The sequence below is a fragment of the Phodopus roborovskii genome, unplaced genomic scaffold, assembly GCF_943737965.1.
Source record: "Phodopus roborovskii unplaced genomic scaffold, PHOROB, whole genome shotgun sequence".
In the NCBI taxonomy this organism is placed as follows: Eukaryota; Metazoa; Chordata; class Mammalia; order Rodentia; family Cricetidae; genus Phodopus; species Phodopus roborovskii.
This window is the reverse complement of record NW_026125281.1, coordinates 19425612-19441162: the sequence shown is the minus strand read 5'-3', so window position 1 is coordinate 19441162 and position 15551 is coordinate 19425612.

The following is a 15551-nucleotide window of genomic DNA, read 5'->3' as shown; positions in this document are numbered from 1 at the left end:
CAGGGCCTTAGAGCAGCCTGCAGCTCTGATTATTCTTTGTACTCTCACATCACCATGGAGATATAATTAGAATAGAGCATGTGCATTTGGGTATCAGTGTCTGGAAAGGATGCAGTTGAGAATGCACTAGTTAACAGGTTGGCCTGGCTGACATGCAGGCCGGAGGTCTGAAAACTGTACTCACAATATTATGAATGATAAGAAAGCAGAAGCATTCTGTGGCAATGTGGAGCTAATTTGAATGCAGCTTGAGACATTTTCAGTGGCACGAGTCACACTCCAGCCGCCTGTCAGCCCCCTTGCAATGGTCGAGCAGAGTTTCCAAATCACCTAAGGACCCCAGATAGCCTCTTGTTTACTGACAGCCCCCAAGATCGAAATATAGTCTACCTCACACCAGAGTCAAGTGCATTTGGTCCTGAACACAGAGACAGCAGATAACAGACATCTAACGAGTGAATAAAATTAATGTTTTCAAACATTGCAAACTTTATCGGTTCTTGACAATAAACCTGCCACTCTTCTAAATGATTTTGTAAGTTTTGTGACAGCATAGATCAGAAGATCAAGAGGTGCCCTTTCAGACTATGAACAGTCACATGTTTTCCTCTGTTCCTGTGACATTCTGGCTAGGGGCCATAGACAAGTTATTTAACTTTTAACAACTTCATTGTGTGAAGCTTTTTAAAAACAGACTATAAACAGAAACTAGATAAACAGGAATACCTTCCAAGTCCAGACGTATGAAAGGCAGCCATGCAGAGAAGCAACCAAGTATTAGATGTAGGAGGCCAGACAGGGCTTCACTTCTCTGCCCTCCTTAAGTCCCAAAATTACTTTCCAAGTAAATTGTGAACCATCTGGAGACTTTAGAAAGGTTAGTAGTAAACATGCACTCAGATTCTTTAGTTTCTTTGAGGCACCCCTGGAATCTCTCTTAGCCTATTAAACCTGAAGTCTCTAGGAACACAAAATGAGAAGAGATTACAAGACACAAACCCCTCATCCTGACATTACCTGAAGGCCAATTCCCCCTTTAACCAAATGTGGAGCACTAAAGGACTAAACTCACCTGAAAGGGACTCATACACTGCATACATGAAGCATTATGTAGCCATACTGTTACAGGAAGCACCTGGTATCCTATGCTGGCTGAGGGGTACCAGAACTTCCTAACTGACAGTCACTTCCCTTCACGACATTTCAGGCAATACCAATTCATGCCAAAATATTAACGAGACAAAACCCTGTCATCAAACCCATCCCTTCATGTCAGAAACTTGAGGCCTGAAGCTGTTCCTCTGATAAATTAATATGAGCTGAATTAATACAGAGCACATAGAATAGAAATGAAACAGTATGTTTTGAAATGTGAGGTTTAGGGGACCCATGCAGAAAAAATTTTTCAGGGCATTAGAGTACCTATAAGAAACTGAAACACAAACTACATTCTGTTGTAGTAGAAAAGCCTCTCCATTCTCTCACATACTCAGAATAAAAGCTTCGCCACCATAAAAAGGCTCTTGCACCTTAAATCTTCATAAGATTACCTTTAAATCTTAACACGTAAAAGTTTCTCTTGAGTTGGTTTGGATGAAATGTGTAGTTTCATAGATGTTTTCTTTTTTTCTCAGCCTCTTATTCTTTTTTTTTAATTAATTTTTATTTAAATTAAAAACAAATTGTACTTTATGTGGCTTTTTGAAGTCTTCCCTTGACTCTAGTAAAATGTAGTTTGAAATTTGTAAGCAACTGTTACCCAGAAACATTCTTGTGACCTAGGCAGATTACCTCCCCTCATCCCTTTTCCAAACCTATCTGTGAGCCAGGCCAGCCTGAAGGCCACAGCTGATTCTCTCTAGTCATCGGTGCTTTGAAATGCATCTCTACTCTCTTGCACAAAACATGAGGAATAAATGTCCACTGCTTTTTGTTTTTGTTTTTGTTTTGTTTCATAAGCAATCTTATTTTATATATCAATCTCAGTTCCCTCTCCTTCCCATCCTCCCATTCTCCCCATCAACCCCACAACCCCCACCCCATCCACTCCTCATGGGCGGTGGGGACTCCCATTGGGTGATCATCAAAGTCTGTCAAATCATTTGGGGCAGGACCTATGCCCTCCCCTGTGTGTCTAGGCTGGGAAGGTAGAACTGTTGTTTCCAAACAAAGTCATTAAATATCTCTGTGGCTAGATCTCCTTGTTAGAGCCATGTACCATTTAACCAGCACAGTTTATTATTTCACATGTGCATGTGACATTTTCTTTTTTAAAGCAGCACTTTCATTAATATTTTGAGAATTTTTTATGATGTATTTTGATCATACTCACCTCCTACTCTTCCCCCAACTCTTCCCACTTCACTTCCTACTCCCTCTTAAATTCATACCAATGTTTATTCCCTAATAACACCAAATCCAACTTGAGCTGCCATGAATCCCCAGCTGTGAGGCCACCGATAGAGTGTGCTTGACTTCCCAGGGGACACACACCTGAAGAAACTGAATCTCCCTGCCTAAGAAGCAATCAACTGACAGCAGCACCTCAATTAGGGGTGGGGATTTCTGAGTTCCTCTCCACTCCACGCTAGACTGTTCACTGTCTTGGGCAGGCAGACTGCAGCTGCCTTGAGTACATGGGTTCAACAGCCCTGTCAAATCCAGAAGTCAGTGTTTGACTCTGATCCTCCCTGACCTCTATCTCTTACTGCATTTCGGCCCATCTTCTGTGGTGCTCGCTGAGGCTTGGTGAGTGTAGTTGTGAAATAGACATCCCATATGTGGAGCACACTCCACACACATGTAATCTCTGTGCTTAGACTAGTTGTGAGCTTATATATTAACCACCATCCTCTACATGCACGCATGTGTGCGCACGCGCGCACACACAACACACACACACAAACATACAACACACACACGCGCGTGCGCGCGCGCAAGCCCCAGCCCGCGGGGTCAGTCAATGGGGACCCTGAGGGAGGGAGTGAGGATGAGGGATAAGAGACTCGAGAGATGGGGGCAAGACGGTATTCTGATCAAGTCTCGTTTATTGAATATAACCGCAGGGTTAAGTGATGGAGAGATGAGGGAATGGGCCAAAGGGAGGATGTGAGGGAGGCAGAATGTCCTCCCAGGCAGGATGCAGGTGTGTTCTGCTATAAGACAATCATTTAAAGTTGTGTATGCTTAGGAGCTGCAGATATGCTCAGTGGTTTAGAGCACAAACTTCTCTCAAAGGCAGCCGAAGCTCATTTTCCAGCATCCACACAAGGAAGCCCACAACCTCCTATAACTTCAGCTGCAGAGATCCAGCATCTTCTTTTCATGCCCTTGGGTACAACACACCCATGGCACAGACACACAAAAGGCATAACTATAAACTAAACTAATAATACAATGTTACATGGTTGCTAAAGCGGCAGCTTCTCTTCTACTCCATTGTTTCTATGTTTCTCTTTGCCATGGTTAAAGGTCCAGCTATTTACTCTTAGCTCATTTATTGTACAACTTCTATTGATGTGTTCTTTAACTTGTAGACATTGTGCATATTTCCCACATTGTAATATTATTTAAAAAGAATGCTGGGCAGTGGTGGCACACACCTTTAATCCCAGCATTCAGGAGGCAGAAGCAGGTAGATCTCTGTGAGTTTGAGGCCAGCCTAATCTGCAGGGCTAGTTCCAGGACAGGCTTCAAAGATACACAGAGAAACTTGTCTCAAAAAAGAAAACAAAAAAGCAGAATTATTTAAAAACCGTACTATAATAAATATGCATGCATGCCTGTGGTGGTATATTATTTATGATTTATTAAAGCTTGCTTGAGGGTAGAGAAAGCAAAACTAGCCACGAGCCACAGAGCCAGGCAATGTGATACACATCTTTAATCCCAATAGCTAGCCATAGAGTCAGGTGGTGTTGGTCCACACCTTTCATGCCAGGACTCAGGAGACAGGCAGGTAGATCTTTGTTAGTTCAAGGCCACACTGACCCACATGAAATTGATCCAGCCCTAAAGAGAAACCGTTAACACAAAGGTGATCTCAGCACTTGGGACCACATGCCCTTAATCCCAGGATTTGAGAGGTATAAAAGGAGGAGGCAGCAGTCTGGGATTGCATTCTGGGGCTTGGTGGAGACAGGATTGAAGTCTGAGGTTTCGTGTGGAGATTTATTGTCCAGCTGTACTGAAGACAGGACAGTCCTATGAGCCCGAGGTAGAGGTAAGAGCTAGTGGCCACCTGCTTTGCTTTTCTGAGTTTCATCTTGAAGCTTGAACCCCAATATCTGTCTCTGGGTCTTTATTATGCATGTAACACATGCCTCTTGCTGTGAATTGAGTTATGTTTATCTGAGGTAAATATTTAGAACTGTGATTGCTAGGTCATACAATGTCGATATATTTAATTTTACAGAAATCTGTGATTGTATTGTCAACTAAGTATAGCATATCATAATATAATTAATTATAATATAATTAATAATAAACAATGATGTATAATAAGCTGGAATAATTATTACACTATGAGTTTAAACTTGTTACTGGAATTGATTTGAAAGGCAAGATGCTTGGTGTGCTTGTGGCTAGGAAATTTTCCTTCTCTCTCTTCACAACCATTCAAGAATACATTCTCTGTTGGAAGTGGTCTAGCGTGGAAGCCTTCCTGGTTACAAGCATGACTCAGAGGAGCACGGCCATGGTCCCCTCAGCTCTGATACACTCGGAGAAAATTTTTCAGGAAGAAACGCTATATACAGATTCAAAAGACTTCTCCAAGTGTATCCAAAAGATATACATTCTCAGTGGCATGTAAACTAACACAGTAAAAAGTAATCTCCTTTGAGTATTCTGAAACATAAGCTGGTAAGTACGGTATAAACTTATGAACTTTAAGTACTTTATAAACTTAAAAATGCTTTTAAATACTTTATAAAGTGAAATTCTAGGAAAAATAACTTTTACCATTTCAATCCATACACTTCACAATGACACCCAGGACACTTTGTAATTTATAAGCTAGAATAAGATAATATGTCTTATATCACTAAGCTCAAAATTAGATGAAGTCAAAAGCCCACCAAATTTGGACCATGCTGATTTCTGTGTACACTTTATGCCAGAATACAATTTCTTGCATCATAGTGAAAATTGATGACTGACAGTGTATCTGTTTTAAATTTTTGTAAGTTTACGCTGAAGTATGTTTCATTGTGGCACTTTCCAATTAGCGTTTGTTTTTGCTGTTTCCCCCCTCCCCCTCCGTTCCCTCCCCACTCCAAAGCCCCGGTACCGGTACCCTGCCACGCTGAGAAGTTTCCTAACCACTTTTATTTCCCATCTGACCTCTGCCCTTGTGAACCCATTCTTGCCTCTTGTTCCCCACTTGTAATTTCCAACCTAGTTTCTCACTCTGTACCCATCCTGCCGCCGAGAAAACGAGATTTAGCCAGAGTGCGGGGAGCGAAGAACACATCTACTACTGGTGGGGGTTTGAACTAGCGTAACCATCGTCACACTTGAATTCACTGGGGAAACCAAACACTTAGACTCAATCCATGTTTAGACTAAGTGGGTTTATTCTTGCTGCGAGCAGAAATGTGGTTATCAAAGGTGTACATCACAATTATCTATAGAATTCATAACTGGGCAGGAAAATTGTTTTACTCCCCTCATTTGTTTCGCTTTCCCGTTGTATAGCAATGAAAAGACCACTTCTTCCCCGTCCCACAACAACAAATCAGTTTACAAAAGCAGAAAGCAGGAACAACTTCATCCTATGCCTTTCGCCCCTGCAGGCCACTAGGAGCTCACAGCCTTGCCGGGGCAAAGGAGAGCTGCTCTTAAGGGGTGTGTGTTACCATCACAGGGGAGTTATATGCCAATTATTACACAGCTCTGAGAACTTAGGGGAAGTGTCACTTATGGTCTGGGATAGAGCAAGCTATAACAGTGCCATCAAGTTAGGGCTAGCTGTCTCATCCTCACAAACCCTTACGGAAATCACGGATGTCCCCTCCAAACTAAAAGTAAATAAACATATAATGCAGCGGTACCGCCCTGAGGCATATTTCCCAGGGGCTTTAATCTACTACAGAGATGCTTGTATATCCAAAGACGTTGTTGCTCTATTTACACTTGTCAGGAAATGGAACTAAACTGGATGTTTTTCAACAAAATAACAGATCCCGAAAATGATGCACAATGGGATTTTATTCAGTTGTTAAGAAAACAATGTGAAATTTGCAGAAAAATAAATGTACTTGAAAATATTATGCTGTCTTAGTCAGGACTATCATTGACACAGTGAAACACTATGACCAAAAATAAGTTAGAGAGGAGAGGGTTTATTTGGCTTATGCTTCCACATCATCGTTCATCACTGACAGACATCAGGACAGGAGCTCAAACAGGGCAGGAAGCCAGAGGCAGTAGCTGATGTAGAGGCAGTGAAGGATCCCTGCTTAAACAGCAGGATTGTGGAGTGAACCTATGACAGGCCTGACCATGGTTTTTGTTTTTGTTGTTTTTTCCGAGGACTGTGGATGGACTTTGGAATTTTAGGCTAGAAAAGCCATTGAGTGTTCAAAGCTTGGTGAGAATTTCTATAGGAGCCTGAAAGATAAGAATGTTGAGAGTAATAAAACAATGGTAGCCTTGCAAGAATTATTCTACTGCCCCTTTCCTACATCCTTGCTCTGAAAACTAAAATCTTTCAGCTATGAGCTATAATGATGTTTACATTCTAAATCTTCTAAATCTGCATTCCACCCATTGCTCATGCAACTTGAGTCCAGCATCAGATCCAGCCATTGAGCCAGGATAAAATATGGCCATATAGAGCTTACTGAGAATGGCATTTATGTTAACTATCTTCTATCTATGCACTTTGCTCAAGATAACAAAGCCTAGAGACAAGATGTTTAATGATTTTCATAACAATTCTGTACTTGATATTTTCTAACAATTCAACCCATCTCATTAATAGTTTCAGTGTTACCGATTTGGAGGGGAAATGGCACAGTAGTGATGAAGGTCCATTAAGAGAAAACAAGATCTTCTGGCTGGAGATTTAACATTCCAAGTATTTAATCCCAACACTTGGGAGGCAGAGGCAGGCAGATCTCTGTGAGTTCAAAGCCAGCCTGGTCTACAAAGCTACACAGAGAAACCCTGTCTTGAAAAGAAAGAAAAAGAAAGAAAGAAAGAAAGAAAGGAAGGAAGGAAGGAAGGAAGGAAGGAAGGAAGGAAGGAAGAAAACAAGCAGAGCTATTTTAAAGGAGTCAGGTTCACCTGAAGTCATGAGAAACCGGTGGAATACTTATCCTTTTAATGAGATAATACACTTTTCCTTCCCCAAATTCCTGCCCCAGCACAAATGATACAAGACATCATGAGGTTTACTGGGTCCATTCATTTCTTTCTTTTCTCTTTTTTTTGGGGGGGGATGGGGGACATTAGCTAGAAGCCATGTATTTTTTTTCTGCTACTCTGGGATTTCTTGCTCTTTTCCTAAAGCTTCCTCCTAGCCATGTGGCTGGCCCCTGTGTTGTCTTAATTCAAGTGACCTATTTTTCCTTCTTGTTTCCATTCTCCACTTGTGGACAGCTTTTGATATTTATAGGATGCTTGCCCTGGATTTTCTCCTTTCAAACTCTAATATTATCTCCCATCTTAAAATATTAAAAATAAAACAAACAAACAAAAACTCACAAAAAAATTACTAGAAAATGTTACAAAGGTGGAACATCACAAGGTCAGCGATGTGTGCCTGGACCTTTGCCATTTATCACCTCTTTCTAAGTTAAATATGGGACATGTATGTCAGGAGTATAAAAATTTGATCATTATTACCTGTGTTGGAAAAATCCTTTCTAGATATAGATACCTTTTATCATGATGGAATCAATAAGCTTGGTAACTTTTCTTTAACTGGTTCTAATTACTATTATTCTTATGGCATTACCCATTGTGTCTCCTGGACCTCTACATCACTCTTACAACCTCACCACCTCTCAACCTCATCTTTCCCTAATGTCATTCATACTTGTTTTCCCACAATATCGTTGAGATTTTGAAAATCCCCATTTCAAATGTATTTAACAGGATGTCTCCTGTAAGAATGACCTTTCACTCTGCCCTCTGCAAAACATGTGATGAGCTCTCACATCATGCAATTACAGTTTCTTAAAAGAGACAACCTGTTTGTACTTGAAATGGGTCATTTGTTAGTAGTGAGGGGGCTATTGATGTCCACAAAGTTTTCCTTTAAAAAGGAAGCTTCATATTTATGCAAGAGAATGCAGAGGGATGAAAAGCCAGCTATCATTTGTTTTCCTCTTGTATAGAGCTGAAACCTTGGGAGCTTGAAGTCTCCCGCCTCATGCAGTAGTAGGAAGAAATGAACAAGTTCCAAGTCCCTGAAAGACCTGCAGTATTGTGTGGGTCTCCCTCCACACAATAAAAAGGTCTATCTTATGGGATTATTCATATCAATAAAAATAAATCAAGATAGTATATTTATTTATTTGAGTATTAGCAAGTTTTTTTTTTAACTTTTCCCAATTTCCTAAGTCATTGATGCTTCTGATTAAATAGAAATGTTTGGATACTGGTAAGTACTCAAGGTGTGAAAATCTTCAATTTCCTGGACATCTCCAGTATTTCTGCATCGCTATTGCTGAGTATGTAGTCAGTTTTAGAGAAGGTTCCATATGGAGCTGAGAAGAAGGTATATTCTTTTGTGTTTGGATGGAATGTTCTATAAATGTCTGTTAAACCCAATTGGGACATAACTTCTGTTAGTTCTTTTGTTTCTTTGTTAAGTTTCTGTATGGTGGTCCTGTCTAGTGTTGAGAGTGGGATGTTGAAATCTCCTACTACAAGTGTGTGAGGTTTTATGTTAGCTTTGAGTTTTAGTAATGTTTCATTTACAAATGTGGGTGCCTTTGTATTTGGGGCATAGATGTTCAGAATTGAAACTTCATTTTGATGAATTTTTCCTGTGATGAATATGAAATGACCTTCTTCATCTTTTCGATTAATTTTAATTTGAAGTGTTGTTTGTTAGATATTAGGATAGGTACACTAGCTTATTTCTTAGGTCCATTTGACTGAAAATCTTTTCTCAACCCTTTACTCTGAGGTAACATCTGTCTTTGAAGTTGAGGTGTTTCTTGTATGCAGCAGAAGAATAGATTCTGTCCTTGTAGCCATTCTGTTAGCCCATGTCTTTTTATAGGCAAATTAAGACCATTGACATTAAGGGATATTAATGACCAGTGATTGTTGATTCTTGTTAGTTTTGGATTTATTAGTAGTGGTGGTATTGTGTGTGTGTACCCCCCCCCATTTTGGCTTTTGTTACTGTGGCATTATATATTGCCTGTGCTTTTGTGAGTGTAGCTAACTCCATTGGGTTGGAGTTTTCCTTCCAGTACTTTCTGTAGGGCTGGGTTTGTGGATATGTTTAGTGTAAATCTGGTTTTGTCATGGAGTATCTTGTTTTTTCCATCTATAGTGATTGAAAGCTTTGCTGGGTATAGTAGTCTGGGCTGGCATCTGAGGTCTCTTAGTGTTTGTAGAATATCTATCCAGGACCTTCTGGATTTCAGAGTTTCCTTTGAGAAGTTAGGTATAATTCTGACAGGCCTGCCTTTATATGTTACTTGGCCTTTTTCCTTTGCAGTACCTAATATTCTTTCTTTATCCTGTATGTTTGGTGTTTCGATTATAATGTGGTGAGGGAACATTTTGGGGGTCCAGTCTATTTGGTGTTTGATGGGAGATGTCATTCTGCAAATATGTTTCTCTTATTGGTTAATGAATAAAGCACTGTTGGCCAATAAGAAAGCAAGATAGGTGGGACAAAGAGACAAAGAGGATTCTGGGAGATGTAATAAGGAGTCAAGATGTAGGGACTACAGAGAAGAGGTCCAGACCCTCTCTCCAGTAAAAAAGGACCACGCGGAAACACTTAGATTAATAGAAATGGGTTAATATTTAAGACAGAGCTAGCCAATAAGAAATGCTAGTAACAGGCCAACAGCTTTATATCTATACAGCATCTCTGTGTGTTATTTGGGACTGGAATGGCTGTGGGACCAGGCTGGCAGGAAAACTGCTCATAACAGGTGTTCTGTAAGTTTTTTGTACTTTTCTAGGCATGTTCTTGTTTAGGTTGGGAAAGTTTTCTTATATAATTTTGTTGAATATGTTTTCTTCACCTTCAAGCTGGGCTTCTTCATTTTCTTCTATATTTATTATTCTTAGGTTTGGTCTTGTCATGGTGTCCCATATTTCCTGGATATTTTGTGTTAAGGATTTGATGGACTTAGCATTTAATTTGGTCAATCTATTTCTCCTAGTGTATCTTCAACATTTGAGATTCTCTCTTCCATCTCTTATATTCTGTTGGTTATACTTGCATCTGTAGTTCCTGATTGTTTTTAGTTCCTGATTGTTTTCCCAGATTTTCTATTTCCAGGATTCCCTCAGTTTGTGTTTTCTTTACTGCCTCTATTTCAGTTTTCAAGTCTTTAATGCTTTGAATCATTTTCTTTGCCTGTTGATTGTTTTGTCTTGGCTTTCCCTGCTTTATTTAAAAGATTTATTGATTTTTTTCATTTTTTCGTTTATCTTGTCCTCCATTTGTTTGATTTTTTTTTTGTCTTTTCTTCTATTTGTTTAAAGGATTTTCTCATTCTCTCTTTAGGGGCCTCATTCATATTCATAAAGTTGTTTTTAAGGTCATTTTTTTTTTCTGTTTCAACTATGATGGGATGTTCAGATCTTGCTGGTGTAGAATCCCTAGACTCTGGTGATGTCGTATTACTCTTTATGTTGTTGAATGTGTTCCTATACTGTAGTCTTCCCATCTCCTCTTCCAGTGGGTGAAGGTAGGGCCTCTCTTGATGAGTATAGGACTAAGGCTCCAATGGTGGCAGCTCTCCCAGTGGTTTGGGTGCCAAATTTCTGATGTCAGCAGATGCTGCTGGATGGTATCTGGGAATTTGGTGGTTGGGATGGGGCCCAGTGAAGGACCTCCATTGAGAAGGAGAGGGTAGCAGGAGAAGGTCCAGCAATCTCCCCCTCTCCCCACCCCACCCCCCCCCCGGGTGCGATGCCAAGGTTCCAATGGGGGAAGATCCCATAGATGCACATTTATGTTGGCTGTTACCCTGACTGTTCTGAATAGTGCTTTGGCGAGGGTAGAACTGTTATCTTACATTCCTACAAAAGCAAATGCAGAAATTTATGTTATGATTAAGAGGGGAGAAGAATTCTAATTTTTCCAAATTTTCATCATGCCTATTGTGTTTGGGAATGTTTTTCATTTGTTTCTTTGTTGCTGAGGGACACCTGAGTGGTGCAAAATAATGCTGTACTGTGGTTTTTGGTAACCAACTCAATTTAAAAATGGGAAAAAAGAATCAATAGGTATTTCTCCAAAGAAGATGCAAGAATGGCTATAATGGTTAGTGTTCATTGTCAACTGGACATGTGCCTCTGAGCATGCCCATGAGGATTATCTTGTTTGTGTTCATTTAATGGGAAGACTTGGTCATTGTGCGTAACCATCTCCTGCTTAGGATCCTGAACTAAAAAATGGAGGAAGGGACGTGAGCAGCAGCAGCATTTCATCTTCCTCTTCTCATGATTATAAACGTGGTGGGACCAGCTTGTTCAACCCTCCAGCTGCTGTGACTTCCCGTCTGTAATGGACAGCAGCCGGAATAATAAGCCTTTCTCCATTAAATTTAATTTTCTGGAAGTATTTTATCAGAGGAATGCAAAAAGAAATTAAGACAGTTGTCAAAAGGAGTAAATATATTCAAAACCATGAATCATTTCGGAATGCAAGCCACAGCCACAGTAAGATGCATCTGGATTTTCTTAGGTCTTGTTGTTGGTTTTCATAACAAAACACAGGAGGTATGGAATTGAATTATATGCCAACCTGGTATTTTATTCCAGCTCTGACTGGCTCCATCTAGTACAATTTTAATCATTACATTAAAATCTACTGAATAGCAAAATAAAGCAGCTTCAAGTCAGATAAACTTCTTTTTGAATTTCAGTTGTGCTCGTTTACTGTGGCCAAGAAAATTTAACCAGGAAAAATTGCTAATTTCTCTTTCTCCAAATATCAGTGGTGATTTGGTTTCAAAACGACACTTCAACCATGCATTCAAAAATGAAGCCACGGCTTATAACAGAGCTAAAATCTCTATGCTTCAGACTGCAGCGCAACTCTCCCTTCTCAGGTTTAAGCAGACAATGATGTCAATCATATCTCTCTCATCACTTTTCACTATGCCTTTTCTAGTTTTAGACATGTTCCTAAACACGGGCACTTGCCATTGTGTTACAGTTTCTCAGTAAGATGATATGCTGCACACCTTTGTAGCCTATGGCAAAGAGTTGTATTGTCTAATCTATGCAAGTTCAAGAATGTATCACTCAGGTTTGGACATGGATGAAATTGAGTACAAATATATTTCTCAGAATGCATCATCCCCATTGTTGTACAATGCCTGGTTATAAACATCTACTACTATCTTCCTATGGTACACCACCACAAACAAGAACTGCGAATTTCAAAATATGAACTACTTTATTCAGTCTATAATAGTCCTTATAAAGAGTAGCTGGAATGGGTTCCCATTTAAGTTTATGGATGGTAGAGACATCTAAGAAGCATGATCTGAGGCAGATCGGAGTGCTTCCTTACGAACAATCTGTCTGTCTGAATTCCACATGCAGTGGATGTTCAACTGTGGACTGGTTGACTTCTGCTGAAGTCTAAATCAACAGAAGTTGCAGTCAGAGTCCAGAGTGGAAACTTCCATTGTGGGTTCCAGGCAGGCATTCATCAGTGTCAGAAACAAAGTCCCAAGTGAGTGCCTGCCTAAAACACTGAATTTCCATCTTGTTAGAGCCTAATGAACAGAAGAAAGCTGTGTTTTAATGAAGCAATTTCCTTTTGGTGATTTGTCTTAACAGCTATAGCTTGGGGCCATAACAGTTCTGGCTGTACTGTTGCGCCTTCAAAAGGACAAAACCCTAAAGCAAATTTATTTAAGTGCATAAAGCGCAACTGTTCTTGTTTTTTTTCCAAGAAATGAGGTTGACATCCAAGGAGACAAAATAGCTCCATTTATATGTAGCTGTCTAATTTCTCTTGATTCTTTGCAATTTTGCAAACTGCTGCCCTCCAAATAAAACTAAATAAATGGAAGTCAGATATACTTAGCCGGGGAACATCTTGTGAAAAATACAGACAGTTCAGAATCTTTAAGGATGATACTGTAAGAATTCTGAATATAAGCCATAAATTTTTTTAGGTTATTTGTGTTTGTGTCTAATTTCCATTTTTAAAAAAATGAATGGCTATGTAAGAAAATAAGAGAAACAGAGGAGTCAAACACTGACAGATGCAGGGACATGTGGACAAGGGCACCAGCTTCTCTGACCCAACTGGGAGGATAGAACCAGCTTCCCAAGGTTTTCCTGGTATCCATAGCAAGGAAAGGCAAGATGGCTTAGGCACTATTTTAATCACTATTCTAGTATTTGTAAATCTGGATAGCTTTTTCTACTATATTGATTAGTAACAACTTTGGTTCTCATTTGGGTGAGAGTAAGAATGGCCCCAATAGACTCATATGTTTGACTGCCTAGCTACCAGTAATTGGAAATATTTGAAAAGATTAAGAGTTGTTGCCTGATGGTGATGGCTCATACCATGCTTTTAATTCCAGTACTTGAGAGGCAGAGGCACATGGATCTCTGTGAGTGCAGGGCCAGCCTGATCTACCAAGCTGGTTCCAGAACAGAAAGAGCTATTACACAGAGAAACCCTGCCTCAAAAAAAAATAATAATAATAATAATTAAGAGTTGTGGCCTCCCTCTCTGTCACCCTTGGGAAATCTGGCCCCACCCCTCATGATGGGCATGGGAGACCAGGCTCTGCCCTTCACCGGAGGGATGTGGTCCCAGCAGCCCAGTCAGAACAACCCAGCTACCACCCAGACATACATCCAGGACTGTGAGTGCACACTCTCCATCATCTCCCCCATCTATGAGCTGTGGAAAAGCATGAAGGGACTTGTGCTTCCATACCATGGAGCCACAAGATCTCCATGACTCAGGAGAACTGCAGGGTATCTGAGAGGAGATTCAGTGAATGCCCAGCACTGATGGTGTATCAGAAGCAGAGGCCTTCAACCTGACCAACAACACATTACACAATGAACATTTGCAAGTAAAGCTGTGTGGACAAAAGGGTCTACTGCACGGTACACAGACGCTTTCAGTGCCGAGAGGAATGAAGAGATGCTAGACAGGCAGGAAAGGGGGGGGCTTTTATTGTTTATTTGCTTTCTGTTTGTTTGTAATTAATAGTCTTATTTGCATTTTCTGTTCTTATCTTATTTTCATTATCTCCCTTTTAGTTTTCCTTTGATCATGAAGGGGGTAATGGACTGCCTGGGAGGTAAGTGGGGCTGGGATGCATGATGTGAAATTACCAAAGAGTCAATAAAAAAATGATGTTCATCTGAAAAGAAGACTTGTGGCCTTGTTGGAAGAAGCGTGGCCTTGTTGGAGGAGGCGAGTCACTGGGAGTAGACTTGGAGTTTTCTGAAAGCCCAAGCCGAGCTCCATCTCTGCCTGTGGATTGGAATGTAGTTAACTGCTTTCCCAGCACCACACCTGCCATGCCTGACACCCTGCTCCCTGACGGACTAGACCCCGAAACTGTAGGCACCCTAAATTAAACACTTCCCTTTCTAAGAGTTGCCACGGTCATGGTGTTTGTCTACCGTTACAGAACAGTGACTAAGATAGCTTCCAATAGCAAAATCCAAGTTGGGTTCAGGCAAGCAGGGTCTGGGAGCTGTCCAGGGTTGCAGTCCCATCAACAGGTCTCATGTGCTGCTTACGTCATCGTAGCGCGTGCTCTTTAGAGCCATCGTGATGAGAACGGTATGTGCCGTCTTGTATTTTTTTTTTATTCACATATTTGCTGGCAGGCTAAGGGAAAATGGAAACCGACCACTGAACAAGTCTCTCCCATCTTAAAAGATGTCTTGGCACCTGACTTCCTGTCATTTCTGGTGACGGTGCCCTTCCTCTGCAGCAGAGTTTGAAGAAAAGAAGCAGCTGCAGGCAACTGTTTTGGTAATGTGATTCCAGGAATCAGGGCTAAAAAGCGATAAGGGCTGGGTGGGAGGAAGGCCTGTCTGAGGGTTCATCCCCCACCGATGTCCGCATAGGAGCCACAGAATGCGTTTCCAAGGAGTTTCCTGCATACAGTCTCTGTGCTCCTGGAGGAGGCGAGGGTGGGAGCCTATCATTTGGCTCCTAACCCCTCAATTACAGCTTCTCCAGTGACTGCTAACATCTGAAGAGGCACAGAAAGTTCTAACCTGAGGTACAGAACGTAGGCATACTGAATACTTAAAGATGAAAGAAACAGAGAAAGCCACCGGAGCATAAAGGCCTCTCGCTTTCCCCCGTGCACGGCTTTCCTGAAGCAGGCCATAGAAAC